General features: G+C 35.3%; 1 protein-coding gene across 3 annotated transcripts in view; it reads right to left on the bottom strand.

Annotated features, from left to right (window-relative positions):
- The window catches only part of LOC138694525 (LIM/homeobox protein Lhx9-like), a 523,249-nt gene that overhangs the window by 349,584 nt on the left and 145,791 nt on the right, over nucleotides 1-27,874 (bottom strand). The gene's annotated exons all lie outside the window — the stretch shown is intronic.

Below are 27,874 nucleotides of genomic sequence, written 5' to 3'. Positions count from 1 at the left end.
TTTGCATGTAACACAACCACAGCCGTATCGTTATTATGATAATTAATCATACTTTGCATGTCACACAACCACAGCCGTATCGTTCTTATGATAATTAATCATACTTTGCATGTCACACAACCACAGCCGTATCGTTGTTATGATAATCATTCTTTTCATGTCACACAACTACAGCCGTATCGTTATTATGATAGTCATACTTTACATGTCATACAACCATAGCCGTATCGTTATGATAATCATACTTTGCATGTAAGACAACCACAGCCGTATCGTTATTATGATAATCATACTTTGCATGTCACACAACTACAGCCGTATCGTTATGATAATCATACTTTTCATGTCACACAGGTGGTCCGGGTTCAATTCCCTATATAGTCGTAATGGAATTTGTGGTAGACAATGGAGGCGTTGCAGAGGATTTTTCTCAGGGTATTCCCGTTTCTCTTTTTCGTTCCACCAACATTTTCCACTGCCATCACAAAAGCCACATAGTATTTTGAGGCTAGTAATATAATGTTATTATTAACGATAGGCCTATGTAACATGTGTGACTGTCATTATTTGATTTCAAATGAATTCCAAGAGTTTAAAAGATACATGAAAATCATAAATATTATCCTTCCCTGTGCACACACATGTTGAAGGCAACAAATATGTGCTGTATGTTCTATGCTCTTATTTTTAACTCGTTATTAGAAGTGAGTATTTAGCATCATGCTTCGACAGTCTTTACTTCCAGGTACTCATTTGAAAGAAGATCGTTCCCCAAATAAAAAGAAATATAATCTCTTCTCGTCTCCTAGTCAGTACCAAGTCGCGCTACCAACTGAACTCTTTCGGAGCTGCGTCATCACGGGGCTATTCACTGGCACAGCCGATGATGAGGCAAGATCAACAAGAAAACTCAGCTACCTGCAGTCATTCTTATACATACTGTATATCGCCACACTCAATACTTGGATAAAGTCAGATAACGCCACAAAGATTACTGCAAATCCAAAGTCATGGCAATCAATGAGGTGCATTCGAATTGGTAAGATGTTTTCTATAGAGTAGGGCATTCATCAAGAGTTCATCCTTAACGAAAGAAAACAACGTTGTCAAATCTTGTAGATACAGCATGTCGTGGTATCTTCAGGATTCAGGTTGAAATTGACTTCAACAGCGGTTTTAAATTGTGTTTCAACCCTAAATAACACAGCGTAAACCTCAAGAAATGTCAACACAAAATAATAATAATAATAATAATAATAATAATAATAATAATAATAATAATAATGAGCTACAAAGTCGAGTTATGATTATATTTATAATTTCTTTAGAATTTGATTTCACAGAAATGAACTTCAGTTATATGCAATGAACGAAATATATGCAGATAAATATATTTTTAAAATATAGGTCTAAATGGAAGTAAGCACGAATAGTCCGCGCGATGTCCACTTGTACAGAAGCTCATGGTGTAGGAGTACAAAAAAAAAATCACTTGACAACGTAGGAGAACCCAAGGAATTAAATTTGGTTTCCCAAAACGGAAAAAAAGCTGGAACTAAGGTGGGTTGTTTATGTCCTGCCCACGTTTCGAAACCATGTACTCAAATATCGTGAAAAGTGAACGGTCCAACTTGTAGTGTGCCTATTTGAAGCTCGATGGGACTCTAATTTGATTGCCAACGACAAAAATGATGATGTGGATGATGTTTAACTATTTTACACATTTAGTTCGAAAAGATTGCCTTTCCGTAGCTTAAGATTGGTAAATATTACTTCTCAAGAGTTAAAAAGTAATAAATAAATAAAAATAAAATGAATAAAGTGCGAACAATGGATAAAAATACGAAAGTGTGTGGATTCGATTTAAATTTTATTTTTATTTTACAATTCCATGAATAGGAACATCAAAGATGTTTAGCTTGAAATGTACATAGGCTACATTTTCGTGCTCACAGCAAAATATAAAAAAATTCTTAAAGCTGTTCATTCTACGAGATTGATAGGATTTTAGACGTGTTCTTCTCCAATTTATCGTTGTTGGCTAACTTCATAAGATATCTAGATTTTGCATACAATAGTAAATTCCAATTGCACCGTTTACTTATAAATTACTCATGACATGACATATTCAAAATCACCACCAGCCGCTACTGAACTGTGGTAGTAGTTTTGACGAGTGGAAACGGTGGCGACACTGCAGACAGCTGGTAATGTTAATAGGGTAGCAGTAGCCAAGCTGGCGGTAGTCCTAATGGATGGGTTGGTAGTGTCATTGATAGTCTAATATTGAATGTGATAATAGGGTAAGTGCAGACTGTGGTGGTGGTAGTTGTGCAAGTACAGTAGTTATGTTTCTGTTGGTGACAGTGGTGGTAAATCTTGCTGTATAAGAGTAGCGCTAGTGATGGTGGTGTGGTTTTGGTAGTATTGGTGCTATTGTTAATGGCGGTAGTTGTGTGATGGATCGCCCACTATGGTCGTGCGTTTACCATAGTGGCCGTTGGATCCGAAGTTTTTCGGTTCAAATGACTGTAGGGGAGAGAACGACACACTAAACAACGATACATGTGGGCCTCCCTTAGCCAGTGGTCAGCAAAACGTAGGGACCTCCACAGGGAAAATCAAATTTCATGTAAAGGACACACAATGTAAGAAGATCAAAAACAGTGAAATAACAAAACAAAGCTACTAATTTTACAGTAGACAAACACAGGACACAACATTAACGAATTCTTTTACAAGACAGATCTTTCAAATCAGTGTTGATGCAACCACCATCGTCTTTGTCTCGGCGCCTACATCGATCTAACAACAAACATAAAACTATGCATCTTATTATTATTATTATTATTATTATTATTATCATTCTTCTTCTTTTTCTTCTTCTTCTTCTTCTTCTTCTTCTTCTTCTTCTTATTATTATTATTATTATTATTATTATTATTATTATTATCATTATCATTATTATTACTATCATTACCATTATTATTATTATTATTATTATTATTATTATTATTATTATTATTATTAGCAGTCCTAGTAGTAGGCCTAGTACTAACTGAGAGAACAAAACCTAGCGCTATGTCCATCTGAGTGAACTATTACGCAGACCGGCAGCTAGATGCGTTTTCAAATATAGAAGTTATCACTAGAGTCCCGCGTTTGTTTACCTAAAGCTTCCAACAATGTACTCGTAGGTATGGCGTATAGATTGGTGCACTCGACTCTACTACACAGTTCAGATCTACTGTTCAGTGAACATGAGAAAACAAAACAAAGCTGGGCGCTTGAGATCAGTGCTCTAACAGAAGAATTTGGTAGCCAGCACTTCATTAAGAAAGAAGAACATGTATTTATAAAAAAGGAGAAATTTTTCATATGAAACACTTAAAATATTTACAGTCATTTATCGTAATGTGTAGGGACTCGTAAAGCACGCAGTCATAATTTGTTTTATTTTAAGTTTGTGCTGATATTTTTGTTTTTAATCTGTTAATTCCAACCTTTAATCATATCTAATGTACCGTATCTTAATGTTAAAATCAAGATAGACAAATTCCGGGCAGCATGTAACCATGGCGACTAAAGATTTTTGTGGTGCCTGAATTGTTTTTTTTGAGTTCAAAATTTGTTTAAGACATCGATTTCTTTTATGTCACTACGACTAATACATAATGTTAATAAAAGCGGTTGTAGGAAGAAATTCTTAGATTACTATTGTTACATTTGTTGCGCACTTCAAGATATTGTAAATACAGTGGAGAGCACAGAGCGTCTCTGAGAGAGAGTGTTTGTATTGCATAGAATGAGGCGAAAATGTGATCGTGCGCCGAGCCACTGTGTAACCTGCAACGTGCATAGCGCCTATGGAGGGAGGCGGACTCCCGAAGGGGAAGTGAAGCAACTGTCTGACTTATTAACGGATTTTCATGTTCCTTACGTCAAGCACTTAAATATAATTTTATACAGTACAAGGTTACAAAGTAATGTTTAGTACGTGTAACGAAGAAAGAAATGAATAAGAAAACATAGGATACATTATCACAACGTAAAATTAACTGTCTTCAGAATGTCTCTGCAACAGAGTTTCAAAATCAGGAATTATGTCACTTACTGCCACTCGTAGTTGATCACGAAGGCCTGTCAGTCGTGATCTAAATTTGGTTTTTACTATTTTCATTGTTGAAAATAATTTTTCACAAACGTAAGTTGTAGCGAACATGGCTTCAACAGAGCAAGCGAAAGAACGAAGCTTCGGATATTTATTTTTTGGCAAAGATTTGAAAAGTTCAACATTTGTCAAGTCCTTACATCTAGCTTTTATTTAACATCACATTCTAAATCTGTGAGCTAACCGCATTATTCGTACATCTGTTGAAAAAAGATCGACGTACAGAGATAATAATAATAATAATAATAATAATAATAATAATAATAGGCCTAATAATAACAACACTTAATCCTTTAATGTTTCATGAGTGACATGTAGTAAAATGCCGTTTTATGTTGTACAACCGTTTTCCTTTAATACTTGTGAACAAATCATACATTTAATATTCTCATCGTATTGGCAGCAAAAATGCGTCCTCTCATTCAACTTTAAACTTTCGTTTTTGTAGAGGTACACGGTTTCGAGAGTAACATTGCGACGATGCGCTACTCGCAAGTCAGAGACAAATACAAATGGAACGGAGTTTGACTCCAGTGAGTGAGAAGGTAGGGGTTGCGGGAGGTAGGAAGCAAGAGAAATGCATAGCTATAATTGTGAGCCACAATGTTCTCGCGAGTCACATTTTCGCCATGGTTGCATAGATATTTAATATTGTTTAATATATTTCAGTAAATGCATCAACTTAGCTGGAATAGTTTTCTCATTGCATGTGTGGGAAAAATGTGATGACTCCCGAAAATAAAGGGTATGCCTCCTGGAAATTTTTAAGTTTTGTCTAACTGTGGTAAAAAAAATGTTTTTATTACATATAAGTAGCCTTTAAAAATACTTCGTTATTAAAAGGTAAAGGTAAATGTATCCCCGTAACATGCCATGAAGGCACTTGGGGGGCATACTGTTATTAAATTCAAGTGGTATTTTGTACACGAGTACTACTCCTGTTGTACACGAATAGATGTAAACACACAGTATCGGAGCGTGCGAGGGTAGACCGCAACGTGAAGCTACAGTAGTAGGATCGAGGTACACCTACTTAATAACTTGTATTCAAAGTAACCAAACGCAGACTTTAATAATGAAGTTAAGTTACCTACGAATGACCTTCAGTAAAATACAGCCGTCATGGAGCGGTCAGCTCGTGAGTTAATTTCCCTTCTTCAAAGTCAAACACGTGGCGTCCAGATGGGGATGACGGCCACGAATCCTCTCATGCCGAGGGTCGCCAGGAATGTGGCAAATGTGCAATATGGGGACAGGGGACGAGATGGGATGGTCAAAGGTTATTTGTGTAGAAGTCATAAATCTGTTAAGTGGGTGTTCAAAGGAGCCACCGAACTGCTTACGATGATGTTCTTTAGCAGAATAAATGAACCAAGGCGCATTCGAGTTGCAACACGACCTTGGAACGCATCTCACAAGCTACATTTACTGCTCTCTCTCTGGCCGCTTGCATTTCACCTAACGTAGTGTATATAATTCCAGCTTCATTTGTCGCCGAAAATCAGCGACATTTACAGTGTGTCTGGCCGTAGCCTTAGACCATGTAGCAACCAGGCCTGACGGGCAATAGTTTTAAAGGACGGTAATCTTTAGCATGTTTTTCTCCGAGAGAGAAGTAGAGTTATTAGACGCCGTATTGCGCATTTGCGACACGTGAATTTCGACGTTGAATAACCCTCTGCGTGAAATTGTGCTGCTGCTCCTGCTACTACTAAAAGTGTCCCTTATCATATAGCTACTACTACTACTACTACTACTACTACTACTACTACTACTACTACTACTACTACTACTACTACTACTACTACTACTACTATCAATATCTACTACTGACCGATCGAGTGGTTATGTCACGTGACAGTTTCTTACTTTAGGCCTACAGAGTTTTTTTCTTTATATTATTTTAAACAGTTTTATAATATTACGCAGACTTCCAATTCCGAACAGGAAATATTTTTAGGAAAGAGCTACACTGAAATTAGTTGAAGCATACGTTTGTCATCTCAGTGAATGGTCGACGCGCGTCATTAGCTTCACCCGAATTGTGAAGCATCGCCGTTTCGTGTCGCACTTACGCATCTCCTACGCTAGGAGTCCAAACATGGCAGTGGGGAGGGGGGAAGTTCACCGAGGTAATTCACTTATCTTTTGAAGACTACATCAAACTACTGAACTAAGCAAGACTAAGTAAGGATTTTCTTATTTTTTTGTTGTGCACAAGAAGAAATAAAATTTCGAGCTAAACTCACGATCTTCTAAGTGGCCAAACATTCATTACTTAGGGTAAAGTGGTTTATTAACAATTGAAATATTAAATGTGTTTCTAAATGCGTTTAATAGAGTCGAATATGGCGAAGTAGTAAAGAAGCAAATAATCAAATATTATTAAGATGCGTACTCCAGAGAAACCATTTTTACAATCGATTAATATATCAAGACCTCAGACTCTCTCTCCCAGGAATCGAACCTAGATCACTAAACTACAGCTAAGTCTTCGGCATTCAGACCAAAGAACAGGGCTTCGATCCCCGAGAGATATGTGAGCTCAAGTGGGGGTAGCTGGGTTTGGATGCTTGTTTCGGGCTACTGTGCTTGCGCCATTAGAGACTCGCTTGTCCCGCGAATGTCTTCATCAGCGTTTTCAAGCGCCGCGCCACGCCTCCCCGCAAACCGGTCCTCCTCGCGCGATGACAGCTGCCGGCTGCCTCAGCCCGTTGTTTATTTAACGATGCTTCCACTGATTGTTTAGCGGCGGTGAGAGATCAAAGCCCAACTAAGATTACAGTCACAGGAAGCAGACAACTGGCGCAGGAAGCACACGACACAGCATTAACAATAATACATACGTGAATACATACATAAATGAGAGACATACATGCACTTACATAACACGTACCTACTCTCACACATAAAAGGCGTAAATACATATAAACACACGCAAGAAAGCATAACATACATACATACATACATACATACATACATACATACATACATACATACATACATACATACATACATACATACATACATACATACATACATAGGCCTACATAAATACATGGCCTATATACAAATATGGCTAACGAGCGTAACTTATGTCATAAAGGTAGAAAAAACTGTAGAGTAACTTATAGCTTAATATATCAAGACCTCAGCTTGCGCGAAGTAAAAGCACAGTCTAGTATATACAGTCACGAAGCTCAATACATAGTAAATATGCATCCATAGATAGTTGCTAACCACTAGGATCGCTAATATCGCCTCATTACAGACAATGCAAAATAGTACCGGCACAGTCTATTGTTCCTAGCATCCTCACAACTCAAGCTTCGTGACTGTATATACTAGACTGTGCTTTTACTTCGTGCAAGCCTCCTACTTATGACAGGTTCAGAACCATAGTGGGCAAAGCGCCATTTACTAAAACCGTAGAAAATAAGGATTAAAATGAAGTTATTACCATAATTCAAGGGAAACATATAGCAAGTAATACAAAGTATACACATTAAAACTAAATGATATGTCAATCTTCATTAAACTAAGGTATACACTTAACTTTAACCCTTACATTCTCCGTTTCTAATAAATGGCGCTTGGCCCACTATGGCTCTGAACCCTTCATATGATCACGGTTCCCGCTAAAAAGGGAGACTTTCCAGTAGGGCACGTTGGATTTGGCTGAAAGTGCTAATGTGGACTGATTTAAGGTTCCTGAAAACGATGGTGAAGGTCTCTCATTTCTGAATTGCATGTTTGTGAAAATACAGCAATTTTTTAAAATATGGATTGTATGTCGTTCTTGCGTGCAGCTTGCTCACAACCTACTTGCAGAGAGCACTAGAGGCGAGGAAAATACTTTCTTCTATCCCTGTTAGAAATCTAGAAGTCGTACATGTTCACATTTGTATTTAAAACGAAAATGGATAATATTTACGGTAAACTCACCTGCTATGTTTACACACGATAATTCGGGTTCACCAAGAACTGTTCAGGACATAGCATCTTTTCACAATACAGGTATCTTAAGGATGGCTACTTCTTCACACTCATTGACACAACAGACATTATTTCCGACACGCAACGTTGTTTGAAGTACATTCTTGAAAAAGTTTATTTTTCGTCTTGTATTGAATCATTAACATGTCTTGTAGAAGAGAACAGAACTGATGGTATACAAATGAATGCAAATGTGAATCTATAAGAAAAGTTCGTACTACTTTATCAGTGGAGCTTTCCTTATTAATAGTGCCACGACCCACGAACTCCCTGGACCATCAAGTGGCAATCACTGCTATACATAAAAATTATGCTTCGGCAGCGGTTGCGCTTCACCGAGATATATGTTAACAGCGACACGGACATAACATGACGTAATGCAGACAGTTCAAACTAGCGGTCAGGGGTGGCGAACAGAAGTCGTAGCGTAGACGTAGTGGAAAGGAACACTGAGGAACCTACTCACTTTATGTGTATCTCCAGTAGGTAAACTAACACATTCTATATGGCTTTTATGTCAATGACAATATAACAAAATGACTGAAGTTAGTAACTTCTTACACAGGGAAGATAGTTCAGCAATCAAAATCCCTGACACAAGAAAAATTAAGATATTCTCTCTCGTATTCATGTCAATTATTTTTCTCATGCGTCTAAAGCCGTAAAGTTACTGGAGTCGTCAAACATAGAAATCCCCGAGACACTTCGACTAGTGGATCGAGTAGTTTAAGAATCCAATGAAGCATAGCGAGATTTTCCTATTACAATTTGAGAATGAAACTGGAAAATATTTTGGAGAAAAATATTGGCTATGCAACTTTGTGCGGTATACCAGATAATATCTTGGGATTCTAAAGTGAGCGTATGTGAAACAGTAAATATTTGCGACATTCCTTATTTTCGATATGCATCAGTCACGTCATGTGACGTAGAGAGAAGTTATTCTCGATACAAAGTTAGTTTAAGTGATAATCCCACGCGAACGTTTCTCAGCCATGAACGAGCTCTTTGGCGCTAGATTGACAAATGAGAATCGAATTACACTGACAGTTAAAAGTATGCTGCCCAAAATTAATAAGTGATATGATGAAGGATCGGTGGAACGGAGAAAAATTCTCTCCGGCACCGGGATTCGAACCTGGGTTTTCAGCTCTACGTGCTGACGCTCTATCCACTAAGCCACACCGAATTCCAATTCCGATGCCGGATTGAATCCTCTCAGTTTAAGCTCCACCTCTTAGTTTCCCTTTAGTGGCCAACCCTCATGCACTGCGTCACAGATGTGTCACACACTAATGATTAAGTGGCCGGGATCCGACGGAATGAGCGCCGTCTTAAATCGCTAAGTGATTATATACGCATATCATATTGTATTACAGCGATGTACCGAAGTACATATGATATTTCCATGCAGGAATTCTGCGTTATCATATGATGAAGGACCGATGCCGGTTCGAATCCCGGTGCCGGAGAGAATTTTTCTCCGCTCCAACGATCCTTCATCATATGATAACGCAGAATTCCTGCATAGAAATTCATATGTACTTCGGTATGTCGCTATAATATATAATATAGGTATAATAAATGATAGTTTTTCCTCTTACGTTCATTTGTTTTATTTGTATCGTCTCTGTTTCGATATATCAGCAATGAAGCAATTACGTGAGATTCGCAGTCTCAACATTTAATTTCAACAATAGTTGCACAATTAATTACTATAAGTAAAAATGTTTACAAAAAAAATAAACATATTGAAAATTACAGGTAAGCAATGATAAAAGAGTTCAAAATAAGGCGTTGTTATAATCTCAAAATATGTTCAGTTCTTTTTATTCCAAGGAGTTTTTATTCTTATCATTACTGCTTCGATTCGACTGTTTTTCTGAATCTTATTTTTATAACCTCGAATGTTTAGTTGTTCAGAATTACAGTTGTTCCCATTGGGATTATCTTGCCGAATACAATTCATGATAATAGCTATCTATAGGTAATTTAATTTCAATTTTTACACGCATGTTTGCTGTCATTAGATAATTATTTCTCGACTTACGGTCTCAAAATAATTATCATAACAACAAACATTCGTTAAGCTCAATTAAATTAGCGGAAAAATCAGCATTCATATTATAGAAGATAACAGCAAACATTTTTTGTTAACACACTAAAACAATAATATGCTGTAACTCACTGTAATGAAATGTAAGGGAATGAGTGTTAAGTGAGCATTATTTTATTTTAATTTATTACTTTATAGTAAACACGTTTAAGAGCTTTAAACGTTGTTTTCGGGTGTTTAATATTAAATGTAAAATATGAAAAATGTACGTTATATAAACAATATTGTATAGTTAGCTAGCTCTTTAAGTACATACATTTCAGTCCCACTTCTTCCACTTGATTGTACCTGTGGCTGAAAGTTCCCCTTTACCTCCCCTCCCGGCAAGGCATGCCGAACAGAATATAATCTATAGTCGGGTATGGCTCAACTTGACGTATCTTGTAATCGCTGCCGAGGCATAATAATAACCTATCTTATCCATCCTACCTAATCCAGCATATCCGCTAATCCATTTGTAATTCCTATTCATTTACTCGCCCATTCATCTATTGATCAACGTAGGACTATCTCACTACTTAGCCTAATTATTTATCTATCCATCTATCTACTTAGCCCTACATACATTTGCGTTCCACTAGTGGAAAATACTATTGCGCCTAATTTAAGACTTGGTTCACGTGATAATATGCAATTACGATTACAAATGTTTAATCAAGAAAACTTGTCCTGTTCCGTTCTTTCCTGCAGACAAGACTGTAGTTGAAATGCGTTGTTAATGGTTCGTTGCATAGCAACGACTTCTTGGTGTAAATTACATAACAACATCAAGAAAAACTCATAATCGCTTAGTAGCAATTCAACTGTTCGGTCCTCCGTTTTAAAACGAGTCATTCAGTTCAGGACAATGTCCCTTGTTGAGTAACAGTATTGTAGATTAAATAAAACCCAAATATTTCGACCAACGCGATGTTGCATAACACTGGGATATGAACCAGGGATCGAGTCAATCCACCTTCGAAATGAAAAATGGCGACGGAAAATGACCAAACAAGTTGGGACAACATATAAACAAGTCCTATTCAGCATTTGTTTTATAAACCACAAAATTCACATGTGTCGGGATTCGAACACGTTCTCTTACTAAGTTATTTGTTGAGTGATGACCTATTTCAAGCCTTAACTACATAATAAATTTTCATCTGCGTGTAATAAGATTTATTTAAGACTAAAATGCCGCCTTTGTTAAACATCCTGAAACAATTCATCATGTACTTCGAACGTGGCAATTCTTTGAACTAAAATCATAAGAAGACCCGCTCCTTTTATGAGGAGCGGATTATTTCAGACATGTAGATTAGATCTATGAGTGTTTAAATAGTTCCACCATCGAATGAAAAAAATAACTTATCTGCTTCAAATATAGTAAATTTATTTACGAGCCTAATTCTAATCATCAGGTCTAAAATAAACACAAAAAATTACCTGATATACGAAACGACAGTTCTGCAAATAGACTCAACTTTTCTAACGTGCGACACCTGAGTGACAAACAAACTAAACTAATTTTATTACAGGCGTGAATACTAGATTCGCCTACACTGTCAAAAATTTGACAGGTCCGCGCGAAGACCAGGGAACGGAAAATGTCTTAATGATGTTGACAGTACCAATGTTAGAATAACAACAGACATATGGCAATATGTACAGTAGTTGTCTCGGCGAATCTAACCAATTCACTCTGTTTACATGCATAAGAGCACAAACGTTTCTTCAAGATTCTTTAAGTTTGAATCAATCCCTTTGCAAGAACGCATATGGTCAAGAAGAACAGCAAATATTTAGGGGACCATTCTGAGCAAAAATAGTTAATATAGATATGATTGTGTCCAATTTTCAGTGGATGTGGAGATAACAGTCATTAGAATGTTACGTATAACAAACCTTACAAAGAGCAAAAAGGAAAGACTATTGGCATAACTATTAGGCAACATTTTTAATGATTAATGAAATTTTATGAATGCATTTAAAAAGTTCAATTCACTTTCCCGTTCACTTGACAACAGTAAGTTTCGTTCTTCTTAGGCCGGCTTTTACTTACAAGAAGGCAGCACTAATCGTAATGCGAGGTGTGACTATTTCGTCTCATGTGTTTACTATGTTTTATACACATCGCCTTTAATCCACTTCCACAGATAAAAATTGACAGAAATAAGGACTGGAGATCTTGGTGGCCAATGCACGTGATCACCGCCGCCGATCCATCGTTTGGGGAATGTGAGATTCAGATGATGTGTCACCTGACGTCTAATATGTACAGTAGCTCATGCTGGAAGAATACGCCCATGCTTGTAGGCAAGGAAACTACAAACAGCTGTTTCTCGACATTCATTGTGAACAGTGCTGCTCTCAGACGATCTCAGAAGAGCGATACGTACTATTCTTTTGTACGCAATCATCAGTCGTTGATTCATACTATTTGTAAGCTTTGTTATGTGCAACATTCAAACAAGTGTATTTCCATACCCATTGGGAATTGGGCACATATTTATATGAAGATTATTATACTCATACTATTACAATTAGGCCATAACTGGTTTTCGGATTCTCTGCTACTGGATCTTGTCTAAGGAAGAAGGGGGGCAATTCAACTACTACAATCCTGCAATTGAGGTGTTCGGAATTCGCGATATGAGGACTGAGGCTGTGCCAATAATTGTAATTGATCTTTCGTTAAACTCACTAAGTGTGGAATTAAATCTGCCAAAAATAAGTGGAAAATGAAAGCTACTGTATTACTGCAGACTGATAAAATCCTCCGGAAAGCATTAACTCATAAAAGAAAATCACATTTGCCAGATATTAAACATACTGGATTTATTCTGTCATGCATCTTCAGTTGCACAGTAAGTAATAATAATAATAATAATAATAATAATAATAATAATAATAATAATAATAATAGTAATAATAATAATAATAGTAATAATAATAATAATAATAATAATAATAATAATAATAATAATAATAATAATTCCATAGGCACAGATCCTGCATTTGTATTTCCATACTTAAAATACTCGAACCGAATTCAGCTGTAGCAGTGTACCTAAACTGCTGAGATATCTTTCAACATGCAATCCTCATTATTATTATTATTATTATTATTATTATTATTATTATTATTATTATTATTATTATTCCTTCAGGTTTGCTATCCATTAGAATAATTGTTACAAGCAGGAAGCATATAGAAATGCTAATATAGGTGCTAACATTGTTAAAAAATGGCTTAATTCCAACTTCCTTTCTTTAAATATATCTAAATCAACTTTAGTTCCTTTTTCGTTAACAGCTGCCAGTGTTCAAAATTTAAAATTTAGCGATAAATATAAACTAATAATACACAGTGAAAATTGTTTAGATCCCAAAAGTTGTAAATGTCCACCTTTTAAAGAAGCCACGTATGTCAAATATCTGGGTGTCATTATTGATCAGAATTTAAAATGGCCTCATCACATTACTTATCTTTGCAAGAGGCTTCGTAAAACAATTTATAAATCCGTTAATCTTCGATGCTACTTACCTATTAGAGTTCTACGAAATGTTTATTTGGCCATTATTCAGTCTATCATTCAATGTGGTATAATTGTTTGGGGTGGAAGTACAAAAATTAATCTTAGTCCGTTAAATTTACTACAAAAACGAATAATCAAAATTTGTTTGAAGAAACGTTTCGATTATCCAACTAAATTAATTTATTCTGAATTTAATGTATTTAATATTGAACAAATTTATAAGTATACGCTGTTAAAATTTTATCATAAAAATCGTAATAAGTTTGTATTACAGACACACAATTATGACACAAGACGAAATATTAATTCAACATTAGTAGAAGCTAAATGTCTCACATCTGCTGGTCTAAAGCATAGCATAAATTTTGGCCCTCGGTTGTACAATGCTTTAACTAAATTACACCCAGAACTTCTAACATGTAACCCACTAACATATAACAAGAAAATTAGAAACGTGTTAATATCTTCAATTCGATTAAATAAATTTATAGCCTATGTGTATGAATTAATCAACCTATATTATATTTGTATTCTATAATTTTGAAATATATATTAGTCCTACTTTTCACGTGCGATATTATTCTTCTCTAGTGTTAATATTATATTATATAATTCCATTGCCGCTGTAATTATATTTTAGTTCCTATTTTATTTTACTTATTTATTATTATTATTATTATTATTATTATTATTATTATTATTATTTATTTTAATATTATATCTGAACTGCGACCGAGCACGAGCGCTGCTCATCCGGTCTCAAATTTTGTTAATACTACTGTATCTTCTTTTTATATTGCTTGTATTATTTTATTTGTATTTCTCTTTGTTTGTTTTGTAATTATATTTCTTTATTCTGTATATTTGAATTTAAATAAATGAATTAAATTAAATAAGTGGTTAAACATATTTTACTGATCAACGATTGTCACTTTTTGAAATTGAATACTAACTATTGTTCGGAAAGTTGTAAAATGATTTCCTTACCAATAAAGTAAAAAGTGTAAACTAAATCCCTTTTGAAGATGCAGTTTGAATAGAATTAGGTCTATATTGAGATTTTTTTTAGTTTTAAAATATAAGCAAAATTAGTAAAATTACAAAAACAGTACATGTAAACTCTATATCACAAGTAAGACAGGTACAAATATACCAATGTCATAAAAAAATTGAAACGAGATTTCAAACTTCAAAAGCGAGATAACGAAAAATATGTTCATAAAACCATCAAATAACAGGATGTTAGTATATAAAAATACTTACATACACATACCTACTTTTCATTTTCAAAATTAATTTTTTCTTTAGTTTTAGCATCTCATGTTTTAATAATTATCAACTGTATTACGTTCATATTGTGTAATTCCATTCCTCAGACTGTTTTACTACTGTGGAAAATAAAAAAAAACAATTACCTTTAGCCTATGTAATTAAAATTTGAAAATCATTGTTCTAATATTAAAACAAACATTAAGGAAATAGCTCTTGATACAGCTTCTTGCACAAGAACCTAATTAAAAGTCTGTAAAATGGTATGTTAGGCGCATGTTTTACTAAGAGATATTGATACTGTATTATACGTAGTTAGCTTTGAAACTTTGATATGAACCAAAGCGAAAGCGATTACCTTGGAAAGAAGAATGTTAAATAAAAGTTTAAGCGAACCTGTATTATGAATTTTTAAATAAATTGTTGATAAAAATGAATATAGGTGAAAAAGAATTATTTTTGAATGGGTTGTTCAACAAGCATGAGAAATCACTTTCCTTTCATATGTTACTTACTTACTTACTTACTTACTTACTTACTGGCTTTTAATGAACCCGGAGGTTCATTGCCGCCCTCACATAAGCCCGCCATTGGTCCCTATCCTGAGCAAGATTAATCCAGTCTCTACCATCATATCCCACCTCCCTCAAATCCATTTTAATATTATCTTCCCATCTACGTCTCGGCCTCCCCAAAGGTCTTTCATATGTTACCATAAAGAATTGAGTTGCAAAATTTAAGACAAGAAGAACGAAGATTAAACATGAACACCATGTTGGAAGACATGCTTCTGTGACCACTCCAGAAAACGGATGTAGTGTATGACATGGAATGGAATAGAATGAAATGGAATTTACGAGAGGGAGGTAATATGGTTCAGCACTGCGACCTGCTACGTTCTATTGCGCTAACCCTCAAGCTAGGCGCATTGCCAAACCCACACCGGCTGACTACACTAAGATTCGCTGCATACCCAGGTTTCGAGCAGGCAACCACCCCTCATTCGTAGGCCAACCCCCTCCGTGCGTCTTCAGTTGGCGATCGGAGAATGCTATGGAATGATGACGAAATGGAGAAATGATGCCGGAATTATGTAGATACCTAACATGGGGGAAAACGAGAGACCCCCGAGGAAAACCCCAACTGCGACCTTGTCCGCCACAAGTGTCACTAAAAAAATCTCAGACCTGACCAGAACTGAACCCGGACCGTCTGTGTGACAGGACGGAGGTATGACCACTCAACCACCGCAGGGGTTAGTGTATGACATAATTTTGGAGCATCGAGAATTGAGCTCAAACATATGTCAGAGACTCCTATACATGTCTTTTATGATTTTGGTATAAGAAAATTATCTGCTAAATGCATCTCTGAACTGTTCGAACGCTACACTGATCATAAATGACTCTCAATATAATTTCCATCATTTTGAAGAGAATTCATCTGAAATTTTGAATTGTACTGTAACTATATATGAAACATAGATCCAACATTATGATGCGAAAACAAAAGAATGAAAATACTACAGTTCTCCCCGTCTGGAGGAATTCGAAATACAGAAGTCGGCAGGAATGGTCCTCGCATCGGATTTTTGGCACGAAGACGGAATGATAAGAAAATTAAATTGTGGGGGAACGTCGTGGTAAAGGTCCCGATCACAAGTCCTTCCCTGAGTTGTAAAAAATTATGAATTTGATTCTGAATTGTTTGATCACTCTCGTTTTCCTGATTTAGCAACCTCAGACAATCGTTTACCAGTATTTCCGTAACTAAAAAATCCTCCATTATAACCATTGCGCCAAATGCATAGGGTTGAAAGGTGATTATGTTGAATAAATAAAAACTTGTTTTGAAATACAGTACTCTTCCCAAGTTAGGTTAAGAACAAATCGACCTCCTCGTATATTGATAGTCCAGAATCAAATGTGCAATATAAAGTCATGAAAACATAGGCCTACGCGTAACAAAGATTTATTTATAACTTTAACGACATGCTGTCCTCAAAACGTATAAAGAACCTTGTTTTGTTCTTAATAACAGTTGAGGAAATAAGGTATGGCTACATAGCATGGAACCGAATACTGAAGAATTCCAGGCTACTTAAGAGATGTCTCTGTCCCAAAGCATGTAAATGCAATTAAATCTTGGTAAACATGGATATTTGAAATGTAACTTACATAGCCTACTCCTTCATTATCCACTAATGTATGATTTTAAAGGAATTTAAAAGATAATAGGAAATGCATCTGATATTTCATTTCACTTCATTTTTTGTATTCCATAGATCTTACATCAGGATTGTAGCTTTCAGACGTGGAACAAGACAAAGGTTATACAAAAATATACAATACATAATAAGCAGAGTCCACACCTGTGGAGTAACGGTTAGCGCGTCTAGCCGCGAAACCAGGTGGCCCAGGTTCGATTCCCGGTCGGGACAACTTATCTGGTTGAGGTTTTTTCTGGGGTTTTCCCTCAACCCAATATGAGCAAATACTAGATAACTTTCGGTGTTGGACCCCGGACTCATTTCATCAGCATTATTACCTTCATCTCATTCAGACACTAAATAACCTAAAATGTTGATAAAGCGTCGTAAAATAACCTACTAAAATAAAAAACTAAGTAGATTAATTCAATTTACAAACATACACAATAAAATTAATAAAATTCGTCAGTTGAGTAGAATGTATGCAGAAATTTCGTTAATTCTGATCTGAAACTTTTCTATTAGCCCTTCAAAGCTATAAGACAATTAGGCAGTCATACAATAGTGAAGTCTACACCTGTGGAGTAACGGTTAGCACGTCTGGCTGCGAAACCACGTGGCCCGGGTTCGATTCCCGGTTGAAGCAAGTTACCTGGTTGAGGTTTTTTCCGGGATTTTCCCTCAACCCAATATGAGCGAATGCTGGGTAACTATCGGTGCTGGACCCCGGACTCATTTCACCGACATTATCACTTTCATCTCATTCAGACGCTAAATAACCTAAGATGTTAATAAAGCATCGTAAAATGACCCACTAAAATAAAAAAAAATACAATAGTGAATTATTTTTTAAGCTGAGATAATACAGGGTAGATGAAGATCTGATATGTGTCTTGTATTACAACTATGAATTTTTTTATTAGTATTAAATATATTTTGGTTTTTAACATAAAATAATATCAGGGAAAGAATGTACTCACAAGGTAAGGTCAGTATTTCTAAATTTTGGAAAATATTTTTATATGATGTTCTTTTATGCACACCTGTCATTATTCTTATAGCTTTCTTTTGTAAAGCAAAAATATGTTTAGCTTCAGATGAGTTTCCCCAGAATATTAATCCATATTTCATTGTAGAATGAAAGTACATTTTAAGGGTATTTATATTGCCAATGGAAGATAAGGATCTTACTGCATAACAGAGTTGAATTTACAAGTAATAAATTCTATGTACGTTTTCCACTTCAAGTGATTATCCATCTCCAAACCAAGGAACTTTGTGTGTGTCTCTTGCTTGGGTTGGCGATACGAAAAAAACTTCACTAATGACAATGTTGCAACTGGATTTAACTGCTATGTCACTTTTGATCTATAGACTAACCGGCTAACTGTTCATTCTTTTTGTGTGGAGTAATTTATGTAGGACACAACGTCAGTTGAATGAGTACAGTGTTGACTTTTCACGCTGATGACCAGCGTTTAAACCCCTTCGAGGCCGGACGGAATTTTCTGGTGAAGAAAAATGTCACTATGGCAACTTTTTCTCGAAGCACTCCATTCTTATTCTCTACTACTATTCCACCATATTCCATAATTTATAACCGTCCCTACCACCTATGCAAGCCACCGTGGTAGATCAGTTGATAGATTGCAACCTTATTACTTCAAATCTTGATCACGGCGGAGTTGTATTTACGACGGTTTTTTTTTTCTCGGAATTCTCTTCGTTCCACCAACATTTCATACAATTCTTCTTTAATTGTCATTTCAGTTTCGAATAACAGAGCACCTCTTGTGCATATGCGTGCCAGGTATTCCTTGTGGTTTGTCCAAACGTTGGTGGTTGGCTCTAGAAAAGCGGTTCTCAATATTTTTAATGGCGTACAGTACCAGTATTTTTACTTAGGAAATTTGCTGCATCACTAATGAAATTTAGACTACTATGGGAAAATGTCATATGTCGCTTCCAGGGTCAAAATTAACGTTTCTATGCTCCAATACCAATAAGAGCTTGCTTCATTTAGCCATGTTTAATTAAGAAACAGTTAGGCCTACTCTTTCAATTTATTCAATGAAGTGTTCAATGAAATATACAGGCAACAGGTAGGCCTAAATATTTTTATATTTTATGATAATTTATATCAGTGGTACGCGTACCATAGGTTGAGAATCACTGCTCTAGACGACTCGCGAAATTTACAGAGGAACGAAAATCTTAAGTCTCCAGGACGGGAAAATAAACTGCTCAGGTGGATCTCGGAGTTACCGCGAACGATTACCAAATGTAGCCTATATTAATCAGACTTGTTGGCTAGAGAGGAATGCATGGTGCAGTGGATTGTGGGGCTGGCGTAGCCAGACAGCACAATCTAATTAATTCCACAACAAGTGCACAAAAACCTGCTTTGTCTGAGGTGCTTAATGCTCTCTATCTCTTCCTCTATCACTGGTTCAATAATTGGAAACTATAGCACTGTATCATATTACCTTCCCTATGATTCATACTGCGAATTTTCTCTGAAACAAATGACGAGATTCTTTTTCACTGATGTTGACGACTCAGTATTCTGACATGTCATCACAGAAGTCATAAGTAGATACATGCATCATCTTTATCTGAAAGCATATCCTCGTCCTTAACATTTATAACTCGAAGTGGGTCAAAAATTTTTGTCCTGGCCTATTATTCCATCAATATTTATTATTATTATTATTATTATTATTATTATTATTATTATTATTATTATTATTATTATTATTGTGACTATTTTATAAGAAACATTTCATATTCTGTGTGAACCTTGAAGGAATTTACAGATAAATGGGAAATGACTATTATTTTATAAGAAGCATTTTATAATATATATTAACCTAGCAGGAATTCCCACATAAAATGTGGAAAATTGCTATTACTTTATAAGAAACATTTAATTCTATGTGAACCTACAGGAATGTACCGATAAATGGAAAATTACTATTATTTTGTAGAAAATATTATATTGTGACAGCTGCAACGGGGTTTGAACACGCGTCCGACAGGGCGCGCGGCAGCCGAAACGCTGGTACGGGGAGCATCTGCATGCTGAAGGGCAGAGGGGGTGTATTACGTCAACGCGACGAGGGGAGGGTGCGCGCGCAACTGCTCCGTGCGGAGTGAAGGGGGGAGGACTCTCCCGACTCTTCCAGAAGCCGTCGAAGTGGAAAAATCGCGAATTCGAAGTTTCTCGGTTACGTCGCTGTGGTTATAAATTACGGACGCGAAGGAGTGTGAGTGTGATTCATGTTTAGTGCAGTGAGTAACCCAGTGAACAGAGCAAGCCAGTCTTGTGTACCGGAGTTCGACTTGAGTGTGCGTCCGCAACTGTGTCAGCATCCGAAGGCCTGAGTTCGAGTGCAGTGGACCGCAGTTGGAGGGACCTGAGTTCGAGTACAGTGGACTGTCTCTGAAGGTCTGTGGCTCGAGATACTGTGAACTCTAGTGACTGAGCTAGAAGAACTGTGAACTGAGAACTGACAGTTCTGATTTGTAAATAGTGCTTTGTAAATATTAGTTAAGATTAACAGTTCATTGCTGTTAGTAATAAAACGTCACAATATATTCTGTTAGTAATAAAACGTCACAATTCTAGATAAAACGTCTAGAAGGAATTTACAGATAAATGTAAAAGACTATTATTTTATAAGAAACATTTTATACAGATAAATGGAAAAGACTTATTTTATAAGAAACATTTTATATTCTATGTGAACATAGAAGAAACTTACAGATAAATGGAAAAGACTATTATTTTATAGAAAACATTTTATATTCTATGTGAACCTAGAAGGAATTTACAGATAAAAGGAAAAGACTATTATTTTATAGGAAACTTTTATATTGTATATTAACCTAGAAGCAATTTACAGATAAATGTAAAATACTATTATTTTATAAGAAACATTTTATATTCTATGTGAACCTAGAAGGAATTTACAGATAAATGGAAAAGACTATTATTTCATAGGAAAATTTTATATTGTATATTAACCTAGAAGCAATTTACAGATAAATGTAAAATACTATTATTTTATAAGAAACATTTTATATTCTATGTGAACCTAGAAGGAATTTACAGATAAATGGAAAAGACTATTATTTCATAGGAAAATTTTATATTGTATATTAACCTAGAAGCAATTTACAGATAAATGTAAAATACTATTATTTTATAAGAAACATTTTATATTCTATGTGAACTTAGAAGGAATTTACAGATAAATGGAAAAGACTATTATTTCATAGGAAAATTTTATATTGTATATTAACCTAGAAGCAATTTACAGATAAATGTAAAAGACGATTATTATTTTATAAGAAACATTTTATATCCTATGTGAACTTAGAAGGAATTTACAGATAAATGTAAAAGACGATTATTATTTTATAAGAAACATTATATATTCTATGTGAACTTAGAAGGAATTTACAGATAAATGGAAAAGACTATTATTTCATAGGAAAATTTTATATTGTATATTAACTTAGAAGCAATTTACAGATAAATGTAAAAGACGATTATTATTTTATAAGAAACATTTTATATCCTATGTGAACTTAGAAGGAATTTACAGATAAATGTAAAAGACGATTATTATTTTATAAGAAACATTATATATTCTATGTGAACTTAGAAGGAATTTACAGATAAATGGAAAAGACTATTATTTATAGGAAACTTTTATATTCTGTATTAATCTAGAAAAAATTTACAGATAAATCTAAAACACTATTATTTTATAAGAAACATTTTATATTCTATGTGAACCTAGAAAGAATTTACAGATAAATGGAAAAAGAGTTGAAGCTGTAACAGAATTCACATATCTGGACAGCATGGTATCAACACATTTTGGTTCCTATTGAGAATTTACAATGAAACCTCCAAGGTAGCAGGAGGTTAGGAAGACTAAAAAAAACCGGAGAAGAAGTGTAGAGGATGAAATGACAGTGGCAGGAACATTATGGAACGAGAGAGGCAGAATTAGTCCAAACAGAAGACTGTGGCGAGCTTTAGTTGAGGCCCTCTGCTCCAGTGGGAGATACAGGATTAAATCAAGTAAGACATGCTCTTTACTACTCCCGGCACATTTTTTAAACAAACTTTGATTTGAAAGTTATAAAGGTGTCGTAATTTTTGGCCACAAGAGGTTTTCTTCCTTCAGAAACTTCATCCACAACCTTCTTAATCAGTCATTCCTCTAACATATCCAATCCACATAATAAGTCTAATTTCATTTTGACAACACTTTCAGGGTCCTTTCAATTTTTCGTAACACAATTCTTCACTTCTCCCAACATTTCAGTAGTAACTTCCTTCCAAATATTCTTCATTTTTTAAATCCCGCTTTTGACAGTCATCCTCTGTGATCTAGTACTCTCGTGGTTACCATGCTTGGAGTTAAGTTCGGGGGTTCAAATAAGGAGAGCAATTAAAGATATGAGTCCCATGTCGTAGGTCTAAGTGGAAGGACCCGTTTCGGATCCACGTCCCGAAACGCCAAGCTAAGCTAAATCAAGCAAGCCCATGTCGTAATTTACAAAACGTAAGGAAGGCCTGCCTAATGAAGGTTTGCAAGTAAAATTAGCCTGCCACTTCTCGCCCGTGTTAAAATTTGAAAGTACAGTACCACAATGAGTGCTCAGCAGCGGTTTAAGTGAGTATGGTCTTATCTCAACCTGCACCTGTAATCAATCAATCAATCAATCCATTCTCATTTTAGTCAACATCCAGATTTTACAAGCATATGACTGTGTTAAAGATTATAAAAAAATATGTGTTCGTAGATCTAGAAATTACACCACACTCTCTAAGATAATTTGACAGAGCGTATTAACTTGGATTTAAATGTAGCCTAATATGACATTACTTTCTTCTCTAATATAGGCCTTCTTTTATGAGTTCAGAATCATTCGAAGCATTTAAAGTTGGTAACTTATTCAAAAGTTTATGTACGTAGGCTAATTAAAATTTGTATTGAATTGAGGTTTGTGTAAGGATTATTTACTTTTAATTTACTTGCGCAATGAAAGCCTTGATGGAGCTTCTGAACTCTGGATAAGGCTTTTTAATTTCATTTTTATTTTCTCCAGGCAACATTAAATAAAATATTCTTCATATCGGTTTTATTCCATTACTTGATGTTTCAGGTATATAACTCTTTAACTGGTTCTACATTAAACAAATTTATTGGGTAGAAAAAAATTATTGCTAATGTCGATTTCTCAAAATTGAACTAATTTTCTTCAATAGTGTCGCATAAAACATTTTCATTTGAGCAGAGAGAGGTTAGATGACGAGAGTGTTATGATATTCAAAGCACATACTTCAAGAATCTAACAATTTATAGCTCCCAATTGGAATTGGGTCGCCAACAGTGCTCTAAGAGTAAAGCGCTCTCCTTTAGACCTTAGGGTTGCGGATTCAAATCGACTGAGGTTGATGGATTTTTCAGGACGCAAAAATCAGGAGCGCAAGAGTCTTCTGGGAGGGATTTTAAGCCGTGTGTTCCGTTTCGGAATTTTGCCTAAACAAGAGCTTCTGGACCAATTTTTTTCTCTCTCGCGTCCTAGTAATACCTTAGTTATATACTAGGAGGCGTTTGAGACGATGAGCTTAACTCTTATTCCTCTGTCCCCTGCCGGCAAATAAATGTAACTAAATTCCTTGTAGGTACTGAAACCTCCATCATCGGAACGATGGGTTAAAACTGGAATTGGACATGTACACTGTACTTCGTTGTCTTTTAGCTTTGTGTTATCCCCATTGGCGGTGGCGTTACGTTACGCTCAGAACAAAACGAGGAAGTTTCTTCGTTATTTATGTAATGCATTAAAATCGCCAAAAATGAATGGTATAAATAAAATTGTCCAGTCCTTGATTATGAAATATAGACTTCCGGGATTAACCGACTATGAAACACTGAAGATACAAAATTCGTCCAATAACTTAGGAGAAAAGGCTGCACGCAGATGAAGGTGTGCCAGAAGAATATTTTCCGATCTGGGGAAAGATGAAGCGTGTATTTCCTTCAAAAATTAGAGCTCGGTGTTTCGCAATATCTATGCGCCGCGCCGGCCCAATCCCGATGTTGACAGCTGTTTCGTTCGTGAACTGGATGATCCGAAGCGCATGATCGCGCCGCGCCGGCAGCGGTCACGACCCACTGAGCCCCCACCCCGTCATCTGATTAGGTCACAGACCCAAATTACGGACTCTCAGCAACGGGGCAGGTAACATCGCGGCAAGCGAGCGCAGAGCGTGATTTGTTAATTGACTCCATCCGTCAGTCCGGGCAGCTTGTTTACATTTGCTTCTCTTCATTCAGTTGTATTATGTTTACTTATGACTGACCATTTATTTGTTAATCTGTTTCCTTTGTTTGTTTAAATTTGATAGTTTGATTGTTACACTGTTCAGATTGTTTGTGTAGAGATGATTACATTGTTTACTTACGCTTGATTATTGTAATTTTCTTACATTGTCTACAGCTATTTCTTTGAATATTTGTAAGCATTGTTTACTCAGACACGTTTATTTGATTATTAATGTGTTTACACTGTTCAGATTTTTGCCTTTGTTAACATTGTATTTCCTTTTTTAACTTGTGTCTTTGAAACTTAATTTCTTTCCTCAAATTAGTGTCTTTGTAATTTTTAATCTGTAAACACTTTTTCGATTGTTAATCTGTTTCATCGTTTAGTTTAAACTTGTGTCTTTGGTAGTTAATTTATTACCAGTGTTTCCATAAATCAGTGTCTTCGATTCTTAATTTGTTAATATTGCTTCTTTAGAATGGTGTTTATATTTTTAAATTATTAACATCATTTCCATAGATTAGTGGCCTCCTTATTTCTAATTAAATATGTTAACACTGTTTCTTTCTAGTGTCCTTTTTACTTTTTAATTTGTTAACATTGTTTCTTTTGACCGCTAAACTGGAGAATTAGCTACGGTAGCTTTCAACCGCGCCGTTACGATTACTACCAAATGTAACTAAATACACAATGTCGCCAAGATAAGGGCATGACGTTGGCCTGTGGCGTTGTTAAAAGGGGAATTTTTGTTCTCTCTATCTTTTCTTCGTTCTGAACATTACTGAGAGATAGTACGCTGTTAGCGACAAGGTTTGTCTAATTTAGACAAACGGAGAGTAATAAGGGTTGTTAATATTTTGAAATAGGCCTATACTCTCGTTAGGATTATGTTGTTCTTTAAAAGTGTTTTGAAATATATTTTCATTAGAATTATGCTGTTTCTTAACAATGTTTTAAAATATATTGACGTTAGCATTAGATACCGTTGTTTTTCTTATTAACAAAAAAATCTTGTGTTCCACTATGTTTTACTCTCCCCCGGCATGTATTTGCATAAATATTGCTAGTAGATTACATGGCTTAGATGACAGGATAGCTAAATAACATGAGGTTGTGGAATGTGACAAAGTTAGAAAGGTTTTGATGACGGGGTAGATAAGTGACATGAGGTCGAGAAATGTGACAAGGTTAGGTAAATTGAGGGGATAACCAAGTGACAGAGGAATTTAATATAAACTTCATTTACATATTATTATGTAGTACAAATTCTATCACATTTTATGTCGTTGACAAAACTTACTAATTTAAACATAAGATTTCATTTCATTCTCCATGCACTAATTTAAATATTATATCATACTGTACTTAATAAATGATTTGTAACTTTAAACATAAACTGTTTAATTTATATATTACTCATACGTAATACAACAATTTTATTTATTTAGCTGGAAGCAAAATGAGTACAAATTCAAAAATATACAACAAAAATATTTCTAAAATGTTATATGAGGAGGTATTTTCTCTAGGCCAAAAATAAAACTGCAACGGGGTATAATTACGTAGTTAACGCTTTGGCGAACATTAATCGCAAATTTACTTCCGTTCATTTCAATGATATTTCCTCAGCCCACTTTTTTTTCCCCCCTTTATTTCTTTGTGATTACCTATAATTTTGTATCATACTGGTTGAGTGAAAGAAAAGGTCGAATGGCCTTAACTCTGCCAGTTAAAATAAATTATTATTATTATTATTATTATTATTATTATTATTATTATTATTAGTATTATTACCATCGTCATCACCACTACCACCATTCTAAACAGGGGTATCCCTTACCAAATTCCAATCTCCTGTATTTCATCTGCCGTAGGCTGGTAGGTCTGATGTTACATGCATTCTGTGATTGTGAAAACAGCGTAAGAGAAATAGGTTATTAATTTCGCCGAAACGGTTCGACTATTGTGGCATTATACTGTACTTTTAAAGTTTAACATTACCTTTACTTACAATTACTCGAGCTATTTTACGCTCAGAATGCTCATTAGAGCCCAACGCCTTGGCTCTGAGCGAAGGTACACAACATTAGTGCACAAGAAACTCCTAAGCATAGAGACAACAATCGGTACTCCAGAACTGTGAAACTTGTGGCTTTGTGGCAAACATAGTGCAAGGTCAAATACGATATAATTATTATCGTTGGCTATATTTCTTAAACACAGGTTATACTCAAACTTGGTGAGATAAGAAGATAATGAAGCAGGTGCACTGAAAGACCTTAACGAAGGCCACTTATCCACCACAAACATAAGAACGAATACGGTTTCTTTGGTGAAAAACCGTAAGTTGACTGAGTTTCAGCTGGACTCCCCAGGATTTCAACAAGGTCCTTCGGGGTGGAAGCGCATAGTGTTTGCTCTGTGCCGTGCGTCCGTTTCCCCGCAAGTGAGAGTGTGTTAACCGTCCGCACAGGCTGTGAGGTCAGGATTACCGAGCTGTTATCTGATGCATAACAATTATCATCTTTCCTACGAAACAGCCAGGAACACTCGAGCTGACGTGTGTGCCTTTCGGTGCGCGAGAGTGACATAAGTGGTAACTAGCTGCCTTCCTTCAAGGTAGTGATGCGAAAATTGAATGCAGCAGTAAAGGGCTCTGTGGTCATGAAAGAAACATTTGCTGCATCTTATACATAGAATAAAATAGAATGTTTTATTCTCTCTGGCAGAGTTAAGGCCATAAGGCCTTCTCTTCCACTCAACCAGTCTTAATCAATACAATAGTTACATACATATTTAAATTATGAATATTTACAATTGACTTAAAAGATTCTCCAGCAATATTCTTCATTTAAGTTTTAATGACTGGTACAAGTTTATTCAAATTGAGATAAACCTATAAGATAAAGTAATAACTTAATTTATAAGCTAATTTAATTCAATTCAGTCTATATGCAATATGTAAATAATTATAATTAACTTGATATAGCTAGTTAGTTAAAATGATGAGAATTAATTTAATATAAGTTTACTAGAACTATGTTATAGGGAGAAAAAAATATAAATCTAAAATATATTTATGCTCGACCATGCCGAAATGTAGTAATTATACACCTGGTAGTAGCCCTTTAATGCACCTCATTAAAGTACACCTATTCATTATAGTTCAGTTGTTCAGCCAATGAGAAATCACCATTGTAGCATTATAAAAGCGCAAGTACCGATTATTCTCGGATATGCAA

Source organism: Periplaneta americana, chromosome 2 (assembly GCF_040183065.1).
Source record: "Periplaneta americana isolate PAMFEO1 chromosome 2, P.americana_PAMFEO1_priV1, whole genome shotgun sequence".
Taxonomy (NCBI): Eukaryota; Metazoa; Arthropoda; class Insecta; order Blattodea; family Blattidae; genus Periplaneta; species Periplaneta americana.
Note: the sequence above shows the minus strand (reverse complement) of the source record. Positions and strands in the feature narration are given on the sequence as shown.